Source organism: Schistocerca nitens, chromosome 10 (assembly GCF_023898315.1).
Source record: "Schistocerca nitens isolate TAMUIC-IGC-003100 chromosome 10, iqSchNite1.1, whole genome shotgun sequence".
Taxonomy (NCBI): Eukaryota; Metazoa; Arthropoda; class Insecta; order Orthoptera; family Acrididae; genus Schistocerca; species Schistocerca nitens.
This window is the reverse complement of record NC_064623.1, coordinates 206,666,512-206,678,894: the sequence shown is the minus strand read 5'-3', so window position 1 is coordinate 206,678,894 and position 12,383 is coordinate 206,666,512. Positions and strand designations below refer to the sequence as shown.

The 12,383-nt window shown below is 47.0% G+C and overlaps 1 pseudogene; it reads left to right on the top strand.

Annotated features, from left to right (window-relative positions):
- The first annotated feature begins 682 nt into the window (after positions 1-682).
- LOC126210731 (5S ribosomal RNA) lies at positions 683-800 on the top strand (annotated as a pseudogene).
- Positions 801-12,383: the final 11,583 nt, after the last annotated feature.

Here is a 12,383-nt window from a genome sequence, read left to right as displayed (position 1 = left end):
CCCGGCAGAAGTTAGTCTCTTTGAGAGGTCCTTCTCGTTCAGTTCCTGCATTGTCTGAATTTTGTATGGATAGTATTGCAGTTCCGTGTTCAATATTCGCCGTACACTGCGATGTGATACGTCAAGTCACAGCACACGCTTGGGTGCAGAAAGCATGGAACTTCAGCTGAAGTCTCGCAACATTCTCTTGTGTGCGCACTTCCATCGCTCTTTCACACCATAACACCCGTTTCCTCAAAGTTTTGTATCCACACACTTTGGTAGCATGCGTGGTCGACTCGACCCTTGTTCCCATGCTCTCCATCATTCGACCACTGTCACATCGGAGTGTCCCACATATCTGAATGGATACTACTATGAGACCGCCTTTCAAACCCTACCAGCTGCTGATAACTCTGTCCCAAACGAATAGGCATTATCTCCATTCCCTTCACAGTGGTTACTCAACATATGATGCTGCTCATATCCCTTATACACGACCCAGTCACATAAATGTAACCACAGCCTACTTTCTACGCCAACGTCCAATAATCAGTCACAGACGGCATGTGGCACAAGTAGCGGGGGACGTGCAAAACAGTGCAGTCATTGTCGTCACGAGGGAACAGAGCGATAGCGGTGGCGTCCGGGCCCAGAGTGGAAGCGTTGTAGAAGCACTTCTGAAACGACTATTTCGTAAGCTGCCAACAGCCATGTCTCAGTGGTAACACGGGTTCCCGTCAGATCACCGAAGTTAAGCGCTGTCGGGCTGGGCTAGCACTTGGATGGGTGACCATCCGGTCTGCCGGGCGCTGTTGGCAAGCGGGGTGCACTCAGCCCTTGTGAGGCAAACTGAGGAGCTACTCGATTGAGAAGTAGAGGGTCCGGTCTCGTAAACTGACATACGGCAGGGAGAGCGGTGTGCTGACTATGTGACCCTCCATATCCGCATCCAGTGACGCCTGTGGGCTGAAGATGACACGGCGGCCGGTCGGTACCGTTGGGTCTTGCAATGCCTGTTCGGGAAGAGTTTGGTTTTTAGTTTTTGAATTCGTAAACTGTTCGCGTGCTGTCTTGGTGAAGGTTCCAGGTTCAACACAATGTCGGAAGAGAACCACTGGTCATAATGACGTCAAATTTGAACAGCATATTATTGCCGCTGGGGAAACGTCATGGAACAAAACACCAACAGTAAAAAATTACCAGGAGATGGTCCTGTAAGCACACCATAAGACACGCGTGGCACACGGCTGTTCCTCCGTTTGCGTCCGAGACGCCGAACATAACTGTCTCCACGAAGAATCTCACGCTGTTGGTAAAGCTGTTCTACAAGAACGGTGACTGCGCGCCGGTAGCCCTGCGGAAGTTCCGGACACTTATGGGTATGAAAAAGGCATTGGTCCGATGTCTGTTAAGCGTCCGGAGAAAATGATTACAAAATTCGGTTAGACAGGTTCTTCTGAAGTGCAGTGGCAGAGGAAGGAAATCAGTTGATCCGACGACTGTCGAATGCGTGGCCACAGCATTGCAGGAAGGGTCTCCATAGATGCTGTGCAAACATGTGGTGCACAGGCAAATGCCCGAACGCTGGAAATGCCTGCGAGCACGGTGCATGAAATCGTACGAAACATCGTGCATCCCTATGCATACAAGATCCCCCACGTTTAGGAGTTGCTTCCTGCTGACCTGCCAGCAAGACAAACGCTCGCTGTCCAGTTTCTTGCTGACATAGACGTGGACAATGAATGGCGACATTGCGTAGACACACGAAGCTCGTTTGCATCTCCACGACATATCAATACGCAGAACTGCAGAAGATGAGCAACGGAAAATCCGCACGCGCATCAGCCGGTACCATTTCATTCTGCAAAGGTGACTGTGTGGTGCGAGCTGACGGCATCATTCATCGTAAGGCCACGTTTTTTCGATCAGATGAATCCTTCGGTATCGTGTTCCCTGTAAACGCTGGGAAACGCTATGAGAGTCTTCTGCGCACCATCGTCAGTCCAATCCTTCAGCAACGTGGATGAGTGGGTGGAATCATTTTCATGCAAGATGGCGCACTGCAGAGGAATTTCTCAACCCTTGTGACTTCTGGCTGTGAGGTTATCTGACAGATGATGTGTTCAGTGATCCAGTTACGAACGTAACTGAACTGGAGGCACGCTGTGTGTGCAACCCGTTCTGTACACGACCCCCGAGACACTCCGACCTGCTGTAGAAAGTGCCGTCTCTCGATTTTAACTTCTGGCAGAAAACGGTGGACATCGTATTAAAGATCTCTTGCACTAGTCTCACGGCAGAAGTTACAGACCGACGTCATTTTGTTTCATCTGTGGTTTGTGGTCTCAGGAAAATTAGAAACCGATGTCATTTTGTTTTTATCCGGTTTTTGGCCTCGGAACAATTAAAAACCGACTTTTCACATGCAATGTGGCACGATGTTGCCGTAGTGGATGGGCTTACCTAACTAACAGTTCCACAACTCTTGACTCCCGATCTCGTGCAGTCATGCACAGTGAACAATACGGTTTGTACAATGAGCAACTCATACCGTAGCCGTCGTACTGCGATTGCTCCATTTTTGTTAAGGCGATTACAGTGCCATCTATTGATAAAATTTACAGTAATTATTTTTGTTCCATGACATTTCTGTCTGGGCAATAATATGATGTTAAAATTTGACGTCATTCTGGTCTCTGCCGGCCACTTTGGCCGAGCGGTTCTAGGCGCTCAGTCTGGAACCGCGCCACTGCTGCGGTCGCAGGTTCGAATCCTGCCTCGGGCATGGATGTGTGTGATGTCCTTAGGTTAGTTACGTTTAAGTCGTTCTAAGTTCTAGGGGACTGATGACCACAGATGTTAAGTCCCATAGTGCTCAGAGCCATTTGAAGCAGCCATTCTGGTCTCTTTCTACGTCGTTTTGAAATTGCAAATTTCGTTTTGGACATCCTGTGTACCCTCTACGGCAGATGGTGCCGACGTAACTGTGTTGCACCACAGACCATACACGAAACGGGTGAATGATGGCTGCTGAAATGTGTACTGACGAATAGACGTGCAACCGTTAAGCAGCTGACCGCCCGGATGATCCAAGCGGTTACCAACAGTGTCTCCTGAACGACCGTCCAATGAATGATGCTACACTGTGTGATCAAAAGTATCCGGACACCCCCAGAAACATACTGCCAGGTACTCCCTATCAGCGACCTTAGTAGACACTGTGAGAGAGCAGAATGGGGCGCTCCGCGGAACTCACGGACTCCGAACGTGGTCAGCTGTTTGGGTGTCACTTCTGTCATACGTCTGTACGCGAGATTTCCACACTCCTAAACATCTTTAAGTCCATTGTTTGCGATGTGAGAGTGAAGTGGAAACGTGAAGGTACACGTACAGCACAAAAGCGTACAGACCGACCTCGCCTGTTGACTGACAGAGACCACCGACAGTTGAAGAGCGTATTAATGTGTAATAGGCAGACATCTATGCAGACCATCACACAGAAATTCCAAACGGCATCAGGATTCACTGCAAGTACTATGACAGTTGGGCGGGAGGTGAGACAACTTGGATTTCATGGTCTTGCGGCCGCTCATAAGCCACACATCACGCCGGTAAATGCCAAATGACGCCTCTCTTGGTGTAAGGAGCGTAAACATTGGACGACTGAACAGTGGAAAGACGTTGTGTGGCGATCCAATGGCAGGGTGTGGGTTTGGCAAATGCCCGGTGAACGCATCTGCCAGCGTGTGTAGGCCCATCAGTAAAATTCGGAGATGGTGGTGTTATGGTGTGGTCGTGTTTTTCATGGATGGGGCTTGCACCCCTTGTTGTTTTGGGTGGCACTATCACCGCACAGGCCTACCTTGATGTTATAAGCACCTTATGGCTTCCCACTGTTGAAGAGCAATTCGGGGATGGCGATTGCATCTTTCAACACCATCGAGCACCCGTTCATAATGCACGGCCTGTGGCGGAGTGGTTACACGACAATAGCATCCCTGTAATGGACTGGCTTGCACAGAGTCGTGACCCGAATCCTATAGAACACATTTAAGATGTTTTGGAACGCCGACTTCTGTGCCAGGCCACACACCGACCGATATCGATACCTCTTGTGGCTGCAGCGTCAAGAATGGGCTGCCGTTCCCCAAGAAACCCTTCAGCACCTGGTTGAACGTATGCCTGCGAGAGTGGAAGCTGTCATCCAGGCTAAGGGTGGGCCAATATCATACTGAATTCCAGCATTACCGATGGAGGACGCCCCGAACTTTTAAGTCATTTTCAGCCAGGTTTCCGAATACTTTTGATAACTTAGTGTACCTGAATAAAACAGGACAGTGTCCCTCTAAGGCCCTCGTGTTCAGCAGAATCTTTGATGTCACCTTCCCATCATTATTGAGAATTTTAAAAATGATCGTCAACAGAAACAACCCATAAAGTAGTCCGAGGCAGTTGCAGGCAGCGAACTTGATTTTCAGATGTGTATATATGGGCGTGCGTAGCAGGTGGCTCGTTGATGCACCCATGCTGACTACAGTTCATCGGCGCCGAAGGCTGGAATTTGCACACCAGTGCCGCAATTGGACGTGCAAAGAGTGGCAACAGGTGGCCTTGCAAGATGAATAACGCTTTATACTTCATAGCAAAGGTGGCAGTTGGCGTGTTCGACGTGAACCGTCTGAAAGCAGACACCCTGCGACTGTCGTTGGAAGGGTCCAGGACGGAGGGAGATCTCGGCGATCTCGGCTTTCTGGAAGGTACAGTGCTCCAATGCAAGTACGCACCTCTCCTTGGAGACCATGTCCACTCCTAGATGCAGTTTGTTTTTCGTCAGCACCATAGCATCCAGCAGCAGGGCAGTGCAGCGTGTCACACAGTTGGCAGTGTACGTGCGTGGTTTTAAGAGCACCAGGATAAATTTACCATGGCCACGAAACTCCCCAGTGGAGGGTCTGTGAGACCACCTCGATCGGGCTGTTCACGCTGTGGAGCATCAGCTGAGGAACTTGGCGCAGCTGGCCACGGTGCTATGGTCATCATGGCTCCAAATCCTTGAGATGACTGCGTCTTTGTGTTGTCCTCACAATTTCGTCCTCATTCATGAAAGTGGCGAGATTGGGCTGAGCAAATGTTGGGAATTTGTACGGGCGCTGATAACCGCGCAGTTGAGCGCCTCCCAAACCAATCATCATCATCATCATCATCATCATCATCATGCAAATGCTTCTCGGTATCTTCCAGAACCTCACTGACTCCCATCCTGCATATCTTGCAGCAGTCCGCACTGCAAACGGTGACTATTCGTGATGCTGACAGGTGTTCACGTCAGTGTGCATAGACTGTGTCTAACCTAACAGGCATGGTAACTGCACTAAACATGAGCAACATCAGTGCACTCTGGTGGCCGTTTTTCTGTGACAGAAAACTGCAGCTCAAAATATTAATCATTTGGGTATCCACCAGTGTGCGATTTGCAGGGGGGGATGGGGGGATTTCCCCCCCTCTGCATCAGACCATCCCCTCTTCTGGTTTTAGTTTATGCGTCCCAACCTGGGATGTTTATTTCCCAAGCACTGGAGTAAAACTTTACATATAATTTAAATTTGTGGAGCCGAATACTGAAAGTTTTTAATAAGTCTTACTATTAATACTATTAATATGTTTCAGTTTTCTATCATCAGAATAAGTACAGCTTTTCACAAATGTGCCTCTACTTTTTGAATTCCCCTCGTATGCCTGTATGTAGAGGATTTTGTAAATAAGCTTTTAAAGATATAACAATGGATGGCTTTTCTGGTAGTGCATATGCCTGAATAGTGAGTTTCGACATTAACATCTATTTATAAATAGCTGTTTAACCATGCGTAACGCCACGGTCCAAGCTGGTAACATATATAATTCTAATAACCCCCGAAGACATCCCCCCCCCCTGGTAAAAGCACAAATCGCACCCCGGTATCCACCAATGGTGTTACAACGTTACATTGACTTCCGACCATTTTTTCCAGGTCCTTCACTTGTTTTGACAGGAACTTTAGGTATGTACTGATAGCTGGCTATCTATTTGTGCGATGTTTTCCCAATAGATGGAGAATCTCATGTTCAATTTCCTTCTCAAACGCTCCGAATGTCCTTGAAATATAGTTGAGTTACCCGCAATGACCTTGTAATTTGGTGGTGTATGTAAACTAGGTCGTACCCTCAACAGATCGGCGGAGTAACGTCCTTGGGGAGCCGTTTTCATATACCGGTGATCCCTGGAGAACTCTCAGAGCGATGAGCCGGCGCTGGAACGGCCTGGAGGTGTGACGCCGCTCTTTGTTCCGCGCGCGGCGTTTGGGCAGCTCTTCGACAGCGGGAGGTCGTAAAGCGCGCCGCCCGGCCCCCTCCCAGCGGCCGGAAACAAAAGCCCGGACCCCGAGGGCGCCCTGCCGCGTCGTAGACTAGCCACAGCCTCGCGGCAATATGTGGCCGCGAGTATCGCCGTTTACCAGCTGCCGTCACGTCCGTCGTCGCGTGTCGATAGACTGCCGGGGTGAGATTGCGGCACTTCCCTCGGAGTACTCCGGGGTTGATTCATCACCTCAGCACACTAAAATAGCGTAGCGTGGCGGAAACTCTTGACAGCAGCCAATTGATAAACTTTGTTTGCTGATGGTTGTATACCTCGCCGTAGAGACAACCTGTTGTTCCAGATCACGTACATCAGGTGGACCACAAAATTATCGTGTACTCTGTTCAGAAAAGAATTTTGCTGTTAACCAGTTTAATAAAGTTGGCTTTGAAGTGTTTCCTCAATAATTACCACTGACAAAAAAATCTAGTGAAAACAATTTCCCCTATTGTCTTTTAATAATAAGTTTACGCTTAAATTCAAACTATTTTTCTGTTATTATCATGTTACATTTTGCACATCCATCATCATCTTTGCTCTGTTTACATCCTTGGTCGATATTAATGAATGATATCTATGGTGTCACCGCCAGACACCACACTTGCTAGGTGGTAGCCTTTAAATCGGCCGCGGTCCGTTAGTATACGTCGGACCCGTGTGTCGCCACTATCAGTGATTGCAGACCGAGCGCCGCCACATGGCAGGTCTAGTCTAGAGAGACTCCCTAGCACTGACCCAGTTGTACAGCCGAATTTGCTAGCGATTGTTCACTGCCTACATACGCTCTCATTTGCCGAGACGATAGTTTAGCATAGCCTTCAGCTACGTCATTTGCTGCGACCTAGCAAGGCGCCATATTCAGTAATTAGAATGAATTCTGAACAGACAATATTGTGAATCATGTACCGTCAAGAGCGACGTTCATCACTAATGGTTTAAAGTTAAGTATCAAACTAATTACGTCCGCTTTCCGAACTCTCATTCCTTGTCATGTTCCAGACCTCACATCAGTATAGTTCTCCCCTCCACACGCCAGCCTGCGTGACCTAAAACGCCTGCATTTCGGCCTCCTCTAGTAACACGGTGCTGGCTCTTCTGCCAACCCAACAATATCTTTATACCTCTGCTCAATAATTATCTTTGCATCGTAAAGGAAAACTTCATCCGGCCGGTGTGGCCGAGCGGTTCTAGGCCCTTCAGTACGGAACCGCGCGACCGCAACGGTCACAGGTTCGAATCCTGCCTCGGCCATGGATGTGTGTGATGTCCTTAGGTTAGTTAGGTTTAAGTAGTTCTAAGTTCTAGGTGACTGATGACCTCAGCAGTTAAGTCCAATAGTGCTCAGAGCCAAAACGTCAGCCCGCATCTCGTGGTCGTGCGGTAGCGTTCTCGCTTCCCGCGCCCGGGTTCCCGGGGTTCGATTCCCGGCGGGGTCAGGGATTTTCTCTGCCTCGTGATGGCTGGGTGTTGTGTGTTGTCCTTAGGTTAGTTAGGTTTAAGTAGTTGTAACTTCTAGGGGACTGATGACCATAGATGTTAAGTCCCATAGTGCTCAGAGCCATTTGAACCATTTGAACCAAAACGTCAAGCGCACGGCCGAACGTGGAGCCATGCACATCAAGCCCTGCCATTGGGCCCCTTGCGGCCTATCCAGCACTTGGGCACAGTGAAGTTCAACGAACCCGACCTAACACCGTGCGATTTTTTCCTTTGGGGCTTCCTCCGCTACCAGCAGACCTCCCTGAATTAAGAAACCGGATTGAAGCAGCTGTTGCTACAATCACTGAAGACACACTTATCAACGTTTGGGAAGAACTCGCCTATAGACTTGATGTGTGCCGTGTGACAAATGGAGCTCACATTGAACATTTATAAGGTTCTTGGTAAAACTGTTCGAGTTGCTCTTTCATTTGACATATCATTTATACACTACTGGCCATTAAAATTGCTACACCACGAAGGTGACATGCTACAGACGCGAAATTTAACCGACAGGAAGAAGATGCTGTGATATGCAAATGATTAGCTTTTCAGAGCATTCACGCAACGTTGGCGCCGGTGGCAACACCTACAACGTGATGATATGAGGAAAGTTTTCAACCGATTTCTCGTACACAAACAGCAGTTGACCGGCGTTGCCTGGTGAAACGTTATTGTGATGCCTCGTGTAAGGAGGAGAAATGCGTACCATCACGTTTACGACTTTGAGAAAGGTCAGATTGTAGCCTATCGCGATTGCGGTTTGTCGTATCGCGAAATTGCTGCTCGCGTAGGTCGAGATCCAATGACAGCAGAATATGGAATCGGTGGTTTCAGGAGGGTAATACGGAACGCCGTGCTGGATCCCAACGGCCTCGTATCACTAGCAGCCGAGATGACAGGCATCTTATCCGCATGGCTGTAACGGATCGTGCAGCCACGTCTCAATTCTTGAGTCAACAGATGGGGACGTTTGCAAGACAACAACCATCTGCACGAACAGTTCGACGACGTTTGCAGCAGCATGGACTATCAGCTCGGAGACCACGGCTGCGGTTACCCTTGACGCTGCATCACAGACAGGAGCGCCTGCGATGGTGTACTCAACGACGAACCAGGGTGCACGAATAGCAAAACGTCATATTTTCGAATAAATCCAGGTTCTGTTTACAGCATCATGATGGTCGCATCCGTGTTTGGCGACATAGCGGTGAACGGTCATTGGAAGCGTGTATTCGACATCGCCATACTTTCGTATCACCCAGCGTGATAGTATGGTGTGTCATTGGTTACGCGTCTCGGTTACCTCTTGTTCGCATTGATGGCACTTTGAACAGTGGACGTTACGTTTCAGATGTGTTACGACCCTTCATTCGATCGCTGCGAAACCCTACATTTCAGCAGGATAATGCACGACTGCATGTTGCAGGCCCTATACGGGCCTTTCTGGATACAGAAAATGTTCGACTGCTGCCCTGGCCAGCACATTCTCCAGATCTCTCACCAATTGAAAACGTCTGGTCACTGGTGGCCGAGCAACTGGCTCGCCACAATACGCCAGTCACTACTCTTTATGAACTGTGGTATCGTGTTGAAGCTGCATGGGCAGCTGTACCTGTACACGCCATCGAAGCTCTGTTTGACTCAATGCCCAGGCGTATCAAGGCCGTTATTACGGCCAGAGGTGGTTGTTCTGGGTACTCTTTTCTTAGGATCTATGCACCCAAATTGCGTGAAAATTAATGACATGTCATTTCTAGTATAATATATTTGTCCAATGAATACTCGTTTATCATCTGCATTTCTTCCTGTTGTAGCAATTTTAATGGCCAGTACTGTAACTGTAAGTTTAATATAATAAATATTGTAAAGCGTTAAAACTTCGATATTCATTTATAAACACCCTCTACTTGACAACCTGAATAAATTAATAACTGCTTCCTTTAACCGACTCACCGACTCGGATGTTATAAATGCTGGAAGATTGAAAGAAAACTCTAGTGTCAAACGAATAGGAACACAGTACATACAATTACAGCTTTTTTTTATATCCATAATGCCTTTGTCAGGTCGCTCTCCCGTCTTGTGCCAGTAGGGAACCGCTGTGTCTTCACGGACAGCTGCTGTAACTGGAAAATCAGCTGGCCCCACCGACGCCCGGCTGGTACGACTTATTCACGCTCGAAGGGCCACTTCTGAGGCTTCCGGCCTACCGACGATTAATCCAGCCGCTGTGTGGCGATGAAATTCCATCCGCGCTCACAGACCTTTTCACCAATCCGTATTTCTCCTGTTATTAACCTCTGAAGCCCTGGATGAGACTGTTCCGAGCAGGAGGTTATAATGTGAAGACCCTCAACAACAGATCTAAGGGAGGTTCTGGTCAAGAGTCACGAAAAATGGGTGAAGTTTATAAGTTTTCCGTACGAGGATTGTTTTTCACCAAAATGGGGATTTTACCTTATTATTATAAATACACTCGTGTATGAAAAAAGAAATTATCTCATTACAAATTAAAAATAGCGGCTGCAACTCGTATCAATGTACGCGCCTCACGACGCGTCCAGATTTGAGCGAAGCGTTGTACACACTTGTATCTGAAACCCATAAAAATGAAAATTCTCAAATTAGAATGGATTTGGAGGGGCATCACGATGGGGTTTTGAAAAATATCTCGAAAATAAAATGTCTGTTATTTGAAAAACATCACAATTTCTTTAGCCCTATTTTTAAGTTCAAGTGTTTTTAAAAAATTGAAATTCGGATACAAGCAAAAGCTCTTACCAGAGCCCCCTAAATTAAATGATCTTTCGTTAAAAAAAAGTCAAACGGAAAAGTTAACATGTCGAGGCTCTAGAGCGCTTCGCACGCAGAAAAATGTTCCCAGAGAAAAGGAGTTTAAATTTTGGAGTAAAGAAAAAAGGTTCTTCACAACTTACTGTGAAACTGATATCCCACGACCCTAGAGGGATCCTTCATTTTCCTCAAGGATGATCTGGTGCTGAATTTGGGGCTGTATTTTTGCACTCCGGGCTCTTTCAACAAACAGACATTCGTTGCTCAGAGGCGGCCACCCGTTTCCTGTGGCGAAGTCTCTGCTTTTCTTCCCAGTGGCGGTTCCTAACACGTCCATGGTCTTCAGAGTAGATGAATAACCTCCGTCGAATACGCGTGTAGCTCTACATGCTGCTATTTGAACAGTTTTTACCACATAATAAATGCGCTACCGTACCAGTTTCCATAAGCACGCGTCGAAGCTTGCGAGCTAACATCCCATAGATGTTCGGGCTCACATGCTGTTCCTCTTTGTCGAAATGTCTTGTCTCAAACTCGCCTAGGGGTTGAACCGCACGTGTCGCATTACACGCCCTAAATGAGACACTTGTGACCCTTTGGTTAAATGGTCTGGCTCATGACAAGTTTGCGAAATACAAAGTTAACATAACATATAATAGCAGTAATAATAATATCAGGAACTAAATTAACGAGCCATAAATGATGTAGGCCACAAAGTTGCCATTTGGTTAGAATAATGTTTATTCAGAAAGCAAAGTAATAGCGAAGTGGTCGTGTTTAGAATTGCTATTACACTCGAGGACATATCCATTTAACACAGTTGGACCTTTGACAATCTCATTGCGAAACACAAGTCTGATTCTCCATCTCGTCATTTTCACGAAAGGTTAGCGTTCACAGCCGGCGCGCGGCTGCTCACCGCTCAGGGACTAAATCCCGCAATACCACACAAGGCGAAATATTCGAAGTCGTTTCACTTTATAGCTGCCTAAACACCGGCCGTCCACTTTCGCGTCTGCATCAGATCTGTACCGCTTGGTGTCTCAAGCCGAACTGTCCGTTTTCGCGCCTAGACCAGAACCGTCACTCTGCCGCATTTCCCGCGCGCCGAATATCCCCGCTCAACTGACTAGGGCAGTTCCTTTTCCTGAAGCCGTCCATGTGATTGGCTACAGCTTATTCTACGTTATTTTACATTTTAAAATATTTAAGTAATCAAAGCTTGACCACTTTCACTTTCCAAATAAAGTAACAATAATATCCACTACATAATAAACGTTAAATTCTTTTACATAAAACCAATACAAGTTCCTTCTTAGTTTTGAATGCCACGGCCAGTAGCCTTGCACCAATGTGCTCTCTGATAAATAAATAAAGAACAAAAGCAACTATTATGCACTGAGCTTTACAACAAATATCTTATTACCTAATGATTCAATAAGGAGTCGTGCTGTCATCGTTCAATGTGATTTGTGTGGAGGAAATGATGATCTGATTCGAAACTGTTAATACTGATAATTTAAATTTAATGTATCTTAATCAAATAATGTTACAGAGTTGATATTTACAACGTTTGTCCTTATAATGATGATCTTCTGTATGAAATATCGATCGTTACGATCGACCAAAGCGTTCAGACTTCAGCATTCAGGTCTTTGTTACAAAACTTGTTAATGTCACTTTAAGAGTAAATGCTAAATTGTTATAGATACGACCAATATTCAAGTTTTAT